The sequence below is a fragment of the Poeciliopsis prolifica genome, unplaced genomic scaffold (assembly GCF_027474105.1).
Source record: "Poeciliopsis prolifica strain line A6 unplaced genomic scaffold, Auburn_PproV2 SCAFFOLD133, whole genome shotgun sequence".
Classification (NCBI taxonomy): domain Eukaryota; kingdom Metazoa; phylum Chordata; class Actinopteri; order Cyprinodontiformes; family Poeciliidae; genus Poeciliopsis; species Poeciliopsis prolifica.
Genome location: NW_026562508.1, coordinates 566062 through 577500, shown reverse-complemented (window position 1 = coordinate 577500; position 11439 = coordinate 566062). Strand labels below are relative to the sequence as shown.

Below are 11439 nucleotides of genomic sequence, written 5' to 3'. Positions count from 1 at the left end.
TGCAGATAACCATACTTATTCGGTAATTGTATGGCTTCTGGATTTTAAACTGGACCCAACTGGGTTTTGTTAAGATGATCTAAACGGTATTAAAATTCTGATTTTTTTTTTATCATGAATTTTGTGTAATGAAGTTGTTATCACAACCTGTGATTTAAATGAATTGCATATATTTTAATACAGTACAGATTTTTTTGGAGATTATAAAACAAAACAGTGAAAGCTCATGAACCTTAATCCAGGAAATTGAAGGAGGTTTGAAACGGAAGTATGAGGGGTACACTGTGGTCAGTAAGTAGGTTGAGATGAGTTTAGACACTTTTTTACTAACAGAAACTAAATAGAAACTTTATTTAAAGCAAATCTACATGGAGGAGATTTTGAGCTGATATCAGATACCACAGTGTTTATTGTCCCATTGTACAGACAGTTTAAGGCCTGTACTGGTTCCTGATCAAAATTTGGATTAATTGTGTGATGTTGTTCATTATTCCAAAATGTTTCCATCGTTTCATGACTCTGGCAGACTCTATTTCATCTCTCTTGAAGGAAGAGATTTGGTCAACATTTAACATGGAAGAATGAGAATTACAAACTGCAGGCCATGTTGATGTAATTACAGCTTAGTTAAGTAGAAAATCCATTGAATTGTTGTGGTGTTAGTGCTTAACATTAATTGGCTTTGATTAGATGTTAGAAAAACAATAAGCCCAGAAGGTGTGTTTGTGCTGGGCTTGCCCAGGTTACAGCTGGGACATGGTGCATGCCATGGAGGAGAAGAGCAGAGATCTGAAACATCCTGTCACCTTCCCGGTTCGTGCGCTGCTGCTCAGTCCTTCTCCCAGCTATCATGGGCTGCTGCACAGTCAGACAGGTGACTACACACACACACACACACACACATGCACACGGACACGCACAAGCTGGTGGTTAGTCCAGCCGGTACATAAGTCACTGTCTGCCTGAAAGCAGAGGCTGGAGTTCTGCTCTGAGGAGTTGGAGGAAAAGGGGCTGAAGTTCATCTGACAAACTTTTCTAAACATCATCATCCTTTGCACATCATCAGAAACCCTGCCAGCTACTCTTCACCTGATGTTGCTAAGACCTGTCTTTCCTGCACAGGTACACGCTTACAGTGTGGACAGGCCAACATGATGAATTTGCTCCTCAGGACTTAAAGCTTTACAGAAAACATTGATGTGAGCAGAATCTATTATGACCTGCCGAACTCTCAAACAGCAGAACTCTTGGTGATGTCATGACTGAAGACGACCAACTGCCGTTTCCTAAACCTCACAACAGACTGCCTGCTGCTCAGTACAGATTGGGAGAGGGAAGATAATTTGTCTTGCTCACATTATATGAAATAAAAATTACAGATGTCACTGTAGTTTGAAGGGCAATCTACAAAAGAAGCATTATTAAACTCGTTACACAAGGAGCTGTCGGCCACAATGTAATCCCTTTTTGCTCTGGAAAAGGTAATCCACCTAAACTGGATGCTTTTCATTCAAACTTTAAAATGAAACAAAGTTTCCTGGGAGCACAAAGGAAGAACTATTGCTGCTTATACTGGCTGCATTCCTATAACTGACATGAAGATGCTCCTCTTATTCTAAGCATAAGTTTTTCCTAAGCACTAACTCGCCCACTACATCTGCTGAGTAATTTGGGGTTTTTTTGTTCTGAGTTGGGAAAATTCACATTACATTTAATGTTGTGTCATGTTTCATCATATAATGTACTTTGAAATTCCTTGTTGCTGAAACGTACTGTACAAATAAATGTTACTGATATGGATGACATCTGTAAAATTGTTTATTCTAAACTTTTTTATTCTTGTGAATAAAACTTTTTTGAATAGTTGCAGTTCTCCATTTCTCTACTGAACAAAACCTTCTCAGAGTGAGTCTGGCTGCCAGAAAAAATAAAAAATAATATTTTGAACATCCAGCTCATAGTGAGATCAAAACATTTATTTATATGTTCTTATCCAATCTTTTTTTGGCAAATAAAAAGCTTACAAGATCCAGAAAGTGTATTATAGCTCACTAATTTCAGTAAAACAATGCCATGAAGAACATATGTTTCATTAATTCCAGACTAGTAGAAATGTTTTGGAATGAACCTTGCAGGTCTGACATTCATGTTGGTGTCGTTGCTGGTAAAGCTATGCTTAACATGTCACTAGAGATAATACAGTTTCTTATTTCTGCAGTTTATGTTTTGACTTGTAATCTTTAACACGACAGAAGCTTTTGAGGTTTGCTTTCAATAAACTACTTTGTGTTACTGATTTTTTTATTTTTATTAGACTGTAGTTTATTTGGATACCAGATTATTTTCACCTAGTGTGCATGACAATGATGAACAAATTAAACCATGCAATGCTTGTAACATGTGGGAATAAAACATAAGAACCAAACATATTTTAGAAAAAAAGTCCGGATGCAGGGCCACAATTTTCTCTCCATTTTCACAGTTTGTTTAACTGGACTCAGAAATACAGACTCAATGTGTGAAGCCTGCACTGCTACAGTGCAGGCTAAATATCAAAAAGCTAATTTAATCACTTGACTTTGACTTTTATTTAACTGGAATAGTGGCATATGCAGTGTTGTAAATACATGCATTTACTCCTGACAGGTACAACAGTTTTCAGTTTCCAAGAGTTTCCTTAAGCTAACAAGCTGTTTCATTTGTTCACTTTGCATTGAGTGGCGTCTCCACAACATTTAATTTTTAGTTCCTGAGGACAAGCGGCGACACTGGGCAAAACAGATTTTTGCCCAGTAGAACTGGAGGAAAAGCTAGGGCTCGCCCCAATATCTGGAATAGGAGCACAAGGATTCAAAGGAGGAAGGAACCCAGGGCGAGTGTGGGCAATACGATCCAGAAGTAGGGCCCCGGAGCCTCTTCTCTCCAGACTAGCAGCACCTCGCCTTGGAACAAAACTCTCCAAAGAATCCTTAGTTTCAGACAAAGTAAAATGTCTGCTGTTCAATGGTTTGTGCCTTTCTGATGCACCTCCTCCACCACTTTTGAGAATTTTTCCCAACTACCAACTTGCAACAACTGTGAGTCGGAACTGTAGTGATCCATCCCAATGCTCCTGCGGTTCACTACATTTTGTAGACTGGAGATATTCAGCTGCCTAAGACAGTCAGATGAATCTTCATCCACTGGACTGGATTCACTGAAAAATGGAGGCTATCCTGATGCAGGTTTGGGTGTGATAAGGCATGCAAAGAACTTGGAGCACTATCATCTGACATCTTTCTGCCAAGGCCTCTCCGTCTTCTCTCAGCATTCTCATTTCCTGATATGTGGTCCAGAGACTTTGGGAAGAGTGTTCCATCTTAACATCAGAGGCGTGGTGCCTTGAAATAGCGGTAGGTCTTTGTATGCCAAGAGCCTTTAATCTGATCGATAGCTCCTCTTTGTCAAGAGTATTTTCCACTGGTTCCTCTGTCAAAGAACTGGCTTGATTCTTTGATAGAGAATCAAGCCAATCAGAGAATCAATCCTTGCTGCTCCTTGTTGGAGCAGCAGGAGGGACTCTTAGATCGCTGTTCAGTGTATACTTTGTAAGGATAAAGTTGTTTATCCAAGTCAGAAATATGCACAGAACTCAGTGGTTGGGCTGAAGAACCTGGTTGAAACATAATTGTACTGGGACCAAGAAGAGAGCTGCAGGTTTGAAGAGAAGGAGTAGCCAAGGAACCATGTGGAAGAGCTTCAGTCTGGGACTCATATGGAGACCTATGACTACATACTGAAGGAGAAAAAGGTGGGATGTTGAGGTACTGTTTTGTCATCTGATGGTCAGAAGCCATTTTGCTGGTAGTGATAATGATAACCTCCTTCCCCTTTGCTTTACAAGCACCCAAAAGCACGCTAATAATTTTTCTGTTTCCTGAATTCACTGCGTAAACTAATGCTGATAATCCTGCATGATCTTCCAAAGTTGGATCAGCTCCACTGTCCAGCAGAAGGGATAGAAACTTCAGGTTCAGTTTGTTCAAGGCATGAATGCATCAAAGCCGTTTTTCCCGTCTTGTCTTGAATGTTTTGGATCAGCACCATTTTCTAGAAGATACCTTTGGGGAATAAATGTCACCATATTTGTCAATAAACACTCAAATATTTTAGAAATTAAAATATTGAAGAGTTTCCAGATAACTTACCGAACCATCTTAGGCTTAGGTACACTTTGTGGATTTGTGCGTTGTGTCTTACAAGCTACCATTAGGGGTGTCTCTCCATATTCATTACTCTCATTTATATAAGCACCTCCTTCTAAGAGCAACCGAGTCAGACGCAGTCGACTATGGTAGACTGCCTTGAGCAGGGAACTACCATCCATAACCGCTTCAGTTGATTCATTCATTGCAGCAACCCTTTATGCAGAATTGTTTCTTGTTTGGTGAAAGGCACGAACCATTCAGCTCCTACAAAAATGACAAAACAAGAAACAGTCTAATGATTTTAAAAATGAACTTTATTTAAAAAGGGACAATGTATAACTAAAACATAAACTTCGCCATTTTGATAGCGTACAGGGTCGGTGCCAGAAAACTTGGGTCTCATGACAAAAAATGTAATTGGGCTCTGCTGTTACAATTTCTTGAGCAAACAGTTTGTAACTAAGCTAACTGCTAAATGGTTGGATATTCTCACACAGTCGAACCATCTCTCGAAGAAAAAACTGCACTGCAAATTGTCACTCCTGTCTCTGTGTGTTACTAACTTATTTTTTCATGTCGTGAATGCTGGGACACCAAGTGGCAGAAACCTGTTCATCAGCCATTCATGGTAGATGTGAGGCTACAGTAACATGTAGCTCAGTATTTGAAAAGAGGCTCAAATGATAGTTTGGACATTGAATTCACAAGAGCATTGTGTCTTTGCTCATTGTGTGCTCAACATGTTGGTATTAACATTTTTTATTTCAACATAGGGCAACCTGTTTTTCTTGAGTAAGTAGAAAAACACAAGATACTGGCATTGAACTGAGAAATGACGTATTGTTTCTTGTGTTGACAGACAAGTTAAATCTACAAAATATTTTGTGTTTCTAGATTGAGTCAGCTTTATTCAAGCCCCACATGAGCAATTCATGTTACAGCAAGTATACATAAAAAACAAAAAAATTAAAAAGCAAAAAAAAAAAAAAAAAAAGAAATAAAATGTACCAAAAAATCTCCCAAAAAGATATAAATTATAAATCAATACATGATTGGAAGAGTACAGCAGTGTATATCATTGTCAATCAACAGTTACTACTAACATCAGTAATATAATATGGAACAAATGGCAACAGAGTCAACAAACAGTCAGATATTAGTCCCTCTTTTCTACCCCGGATTAAAAAGAGAAATTGTTATAGGAACAAAAGAATGCTTGAAGTTTATTCACTGTAATCTTCTCTGACTTTTAAGATTGTAAGTCCAGGCAGAGAACGAAGCAGAGAGAGTTGATGGATAAAAGATTCCTCCGTTGGTGCTTATTCAGCACCAAACTTTCCCTAAAGCTTGATCATTTTCACAGAAAATTATTATCTATTACTGTAAACAGTTATAGATTCCATGTTTGCTTTTTTAGTTCTTGTCATTATATTTATTTTACATGTAGTTTGAAAAAAAAAAAAAAATCCCGAACATTTTGTGCTTTAATTGTAACCTAAATGGTTTATTCTAATTAGGTACTGAAAGGACACATTTTAAATACATATATTTTTTATCATTTATTCCTCACATTCCTTTTGTTGTAGTCAGCATAGGCTCCCTCACAGTGGCAGATAGAGCAGCGTGTGGCACATCCAACATTAGAAACATCATCTGACTCGGCTGGTCAGATGAGTCAAAAATCTTTTGACCGTCATACAAAATACTGTGTGTGGTGGAAAACTAAAACTGTCACAGCTATGCACTACTTTGTGCTGATTTATCACATTGTATCACTAGTCCAAATAAAATTCACCAAAGTTTGTGGTTTTGACATAGCAAAATCAAAATAACTTATGGTGGTAGTAACACACAGATACAGAGGCTGGCAAAATGTTCATAACTTATTTTTTCATGTTGTGAATGCTGGGATAGACTACAGCCCACACCTGGCCCTGAACAGGGCAAGCACCTCAGATATTGTATCCATAGTAACATCTGATTACCAAACAAGATGACTGTATTCATTTCAGTATTTCAGTGCTGCAAACTTCATTTACAAAGCTGCAAGAGTGCTACAAAGTGAAGGTTGACACAGCAGAGATCTTGTTTGTACTGTTTAGTTACTGTGAATAGCCCCAGTGATTCTCTAACATTTATGAATGATCCAAATTTCACACATTTCTGCTTTGACAGAACTTTAAGATCCTTGAGAAGCCCTGGAGTTCAAGAACGGTGGCAACAATTCTAAACAACATCTGGTTTCTTTAAGTCCTGAAGAAGTGACATGCAGCATGTAAACAGATCTGATTATTAATCATTTATAAGAGCACTGCTGCACTGCTCTGATTCCCTTCTGCTTGTTCTGTGATTTTGTTTGTGGGATCTTGTGTATATAATGCTTTTAAGCTCCTAGATTTTTTTCACAGATTATCTGTCTCTTCTTATTCTTTCACAACACAGTGATAGTTTTTACAAATATATATATATATTTGTAAAAAAAAAAAATATATATATATATATATTTTTTTTTTATATATAATATATATTTTTTTATATATATATAAAATATATATATATATATATATATTTTATATATATATATATTTTTTTTATATATATATATATATATATATATATATATATATATATATATATATATATATATATATATATATATATATATATATATATATATATATATATATATATATATATATATATATATATATATATATTTATATATATATATATATATATATATATATATAACAACAGAGGAAAGCCGTTGTGGTAGATGTAGCAATACCAAGTGATTGCAACATCAGGAAAAAGGAGCACGAGAAACTGGAGAAATACCGGGCCTCAGGGAAGAACTGGAGAGGGCCTGGAAGGTGAAAACCACAGTGGTGCCTGTGGTCATCGGGGCCCTCGGGGCAGTAACCCCAAACTGGAGCAGTGGCTACAACAGATCCCAGGAACAACATCAGACATCTCAGTCCAGAAATGTGCAGCAGTCCTTGGCACAGCCAAGATACTGCGCAGGACCCTCAAGCTCCCAGGCCTCTGGTAGAGGACCCGAGCTCAGAGGATAAAAACCACCCGGTGGGTGAGAAGGAAATTTTATATATGTATATATATATATATATATATATATATATATATATATATATATATATATATATATATATATATATATATATATATATATATATGATGGATAGCTCAATACATAAGGCATCAGTATATCACCCGAGGGCAGGGTTCGAATCCAGTCTGGGTCCTTAGGCAAGACCCTTCAAGCTACTGCTTACCTCATACCATGAGAGATACTAAGTTGCATAACATGCCGGCTCAGACGTCGCCCGGCCAAACAAGGTCTGCGTCAGGTGTTGGGGAACCAGAGCACCTTGATGACAAATGGGCTACTGGAACAAGACGGAAATGGGCGAGAGATGAAAATGTGGATCTGTTGGAATGCTACTACTCAAGTAACCCTAGTCAGAGAGGTTACATGCAAAGACTGGGGAAAATGGTTACTTCGACATCCCCAGTCAACACTAAACGCTAAACAACTAGTAGCTCAGTGTTCCAACATCCGCAAACGGCAACTGCTATCACAACTTGAGATTGACGAGATACAACACAAATGCTACGGCAAAAGGGAGGAACCCGGATGTCAGAACTGTGGGGACTTAACTACAAGTCCCCACCCAGTGAGGGGATACACGGCCCCAATGAGCGAAACAGAGCTGAACGAGACAGCTGCTGACCTGAGAGAGAGAATCATGACCCGAATGACATCCAGGCCTCCTTGGCTGAGTGAAGTACCATCAGAAAGTCTCATTGAGAACGATCCCTACCAACACCATAACAGAAACCAATGAGCTGATCTACAACTCAGCATCAGTGATCCTTGAGATACTTGGCTATAAGCAACCATGAGACCCAATACCCACCATGGAAAAGACGGTTAGAGGCTAAAATCAAGGTAACAAGGAGGGAAGTGAGCCAACTGTCAGAGCTCCACAAGGGTACAATGAAAAGACCACCCCAGAAAGTACAGCCAGATGCCCATACCTGAAACCAGTCTCGAGTGCCAAACAGAGGCTTGTGTATCTCTTTAGAGTGATTCTAAAGAGATACACAAGGGAGAATGAATCCAGAAAGATTAACCGGCTCTTCTCCACTCAACTGTGGGGACTCAGAAAGTCTGTGGGGAGAGTCTGTGTACTCTCAATGGCAGGGTAATAACAACAGAGCAGACCCACCAAGGCTGGAGACGGAACAATACTGGAAAGGCATATGGGAAAGGGAGGCGTCCCAACAGCAATGCACAGTGGCTGATCTCTCTACGAGAGGACCACAGCAACCTCCCTGAGCAAGCCCCGGTAACCATCACTGTGACAGATGTCCAAGAAAGAGTCTCAGGTATGAAAAACTGGACAGCACCAGGGCTTGACATGATCCATGCCTACTGGCTAAAGAAACTCACTGCTCTCCATGAGCGACTGGCAGCCCAAATGAACCAGCTGCTACAAAGTGGGACTCACCCTGAATGGTTAACTGAAGGCGGACAATCCTAATCCAGAAGGATCCATCAAAGGGTCCAGTCCCACCCAACTACCGACCAATAACCTGCCTCCCTCTCCACAACCTGGAAGCTCATGTCAGGCATCATAGCGGCCAAGATAAGCAAACACATGGATAAACACATGAGCACGGGACAGAAGGGTATCGGTGTAAATACCAGAGGAGCCAAACACCAACTCCTCGTAGACCGCACAGTTGCCCGAGACTGCAAAACCCGACACACCAACCTGTGCATGGCTTGGATTGATTACAAGAAAGCCTATGACTCAATGCCGCATACTTGGATCATTGAATGCCTACAGATGTATAACATCAACAGGATTCTGAGAGCCTTCATTGCAAACTCGATGAAGCTGTGGAAAACCACCCTTGAAGCCAACTGCAAACCACTTGCACAAGTGTCCATCAAATGTGGCATATACCAAGGAGATGCTCTGTCCCCGCTACTGTTCTGCATAGGCCTGAACCCCCTCAGCCAAATTATCAACAAGACTGGATACGGATACCGACTCAAAAATAGGGCCAAATAGGGCCATCTACAGCTGTACGCCAAGAGTGAGCGAGACATCGACTCACTGATCCACACCACCAGGATCTACAGCACTGACATTCGGATGTCATTCGGACTAGAGAAGTGTGGTCGGCTGATCACAAAGAGCGGGAAGGTGATCCGCACAGAAGGAGTCTCACTCCCACAAGGAACAATAGCAGACATAGAGGACAGTTACAAGTACCTAGGTATACCACAAGCAAATGGCAACCTCGATGAGGCCACAAGGAAAGGAGCCACAGCTAAATACCTCCAACGAATAAGGCAAGTCCTGAGAAGCCAGCTCAATGGCAAGAACAAAATCCGTGCGATAAACAGCTATGCCCTGCCAGTAATCAGATCACCTGCTGGAATAATTAGCTGGCCAAAGGAGGAGATAAAAGCCACAGATATTAAGACTAGAAAGCTACTAACCATGCATGGAGGGTTCCATCCCAAATCCAGCACCCTGAGACTGTACACGAGCCGCAAGGACGGAGGCAGAGGACTAGTGAGTGTGTGACTGTCCAGGACAAAACAACTAAGATCCATAAATACATCAGGGACAAAGCCTCAACAGACAATGTGCTCAGTGAATGTCTCAGACAACAGGGAACGGAGGTTGAGGTGCCAGAGATACCATCATGGAGGACAAGCCCCTACATGGGATGTACCACCAGCAAATAACCCAGTGGCTGATATCAGTAAATCCTACCAATGGCTGGAAAAAGCTGGACTCAAGGACAGCACAGAGGCCCTCATCCTGGCCGCCCAGGAACAGGCCCTAAACACCAGAGCAATAGAGGCCCAGATCTACTACACAGACAAGACCCAAGGTGTAGGTTTGCAAGGAGGCCCCTGAGACAGTCCAGCACATCATAGCAGGGTGCAAGATACTGGCAGGGAAAGCGTACATGGAGCGACATAACCAAGTGGCAGGCATAGTGTACAGAAACATCTGTGCAGAATATGGACTGGAAACCCCGAGATCAAAGTGGGAAACACCCCCAAAGGTGGTAGAAACGCCAGAGCTAATCCTGTGGGACTTCCAGATCCAGACAGACAAATGGTAATGGCGAACCAACCAGACATTGTCTTAGTGGATAAACAACAGAGGAAAGCCGTTGTGGTAGATGTAGCAATACCAAGTGATTGCAACATCAGGAAAAAGGAGCACGAGAAACTGGAGAAATACCAGGGCCTCAGGGAGGAACTGGAGAGGGCCTGGAAGGTGAGGACCACAGTGGTGCCTTTGGTCATCGGGGCCCTCGGGGCAGTAACCCCCAAACTGGAGCAGTGGCTACAACAGATCCCAGGAACAACATCAGACATCTCAGTCCAGAAATGTGCAGCAGTCCTTGGCACAGCCAAGATACTGTGCAGAACCCTCAAGCTCCCAGGCCTCTGGTAGAGGACCCGAGCTCAGAGGATAAGAACCACCCGCGGTGGGTGAGAAGGGAATTTTTTATTTTTTTTTTTATATATATATATATTATAAAAGTTACATGCAACTTTAAGGCTCCATTTACATTTTTAAATTAGTTTTTTCATTTTAATAATCTCATTTTAATGTCATATTTTCATTTGCTGTAGGTGGAAAATCAGTCTAATAGAAATAGAGGTTTTCAAACATCCATCTGTGTGTAATTTAGAGTGTTTCATTTAGTAATAGTTCTTTAATTAGATGGGATTTTCAATTTAATTTAATTTATTGACTAGATCTGTTCAGACATGGAAAAGAACTATCTAACCCTATTATGTAGACAGATAGACTAGAAATTATAATGAAAAATCAAGCAGAAAAAAGTAACACAGAAATTCTAATTAAATTATTTGATAAAAGTTTAAAAACATTCACAAATTCTAAGCTTGACTTTTTTTGTTTGGTCTCAAATGAAAAAACGCAAAAGTCTAATAAAACATTCTGATTTCGGCATAAGCGCTAAATAAAGAAAATAAAAATAACAATGAAGTGATTTTTAATACTTATTACATGTATGAGGTGCCACTTTCCATCAAGATTAAGTCAAAACTTTCACAAAGAAAAAGTGAAAAGACAAAACTTATCAGAGAACATGTTTCATTTAGATAAAAATAGTAAAAATGTGTACCAATAAAATTTCTGCATGAACTTACCTGAAAGCGTTTCAT

At 40.0% G+C, this 11439-nt stretch overlaps 2 pseudogenes; one reads left to right on the top strand and one right to left on the bottom strand.

Annotated features, from left to right (window-relative positions):
- Nucleotides 1-1328, top strand: part of LOC129355395 (protein FAM151B-like) — a 16022-nt pseudogene extending 14694 nt beyond the window's left edge.
- A 1367-nt stretch (nt 1329-2695) lies between these two features.
- Nucleotides 2696-11439, bottom strand: LOC129355392 (ankyrin repeat domain-containing protein 34B-like; annotated as a pseudogene).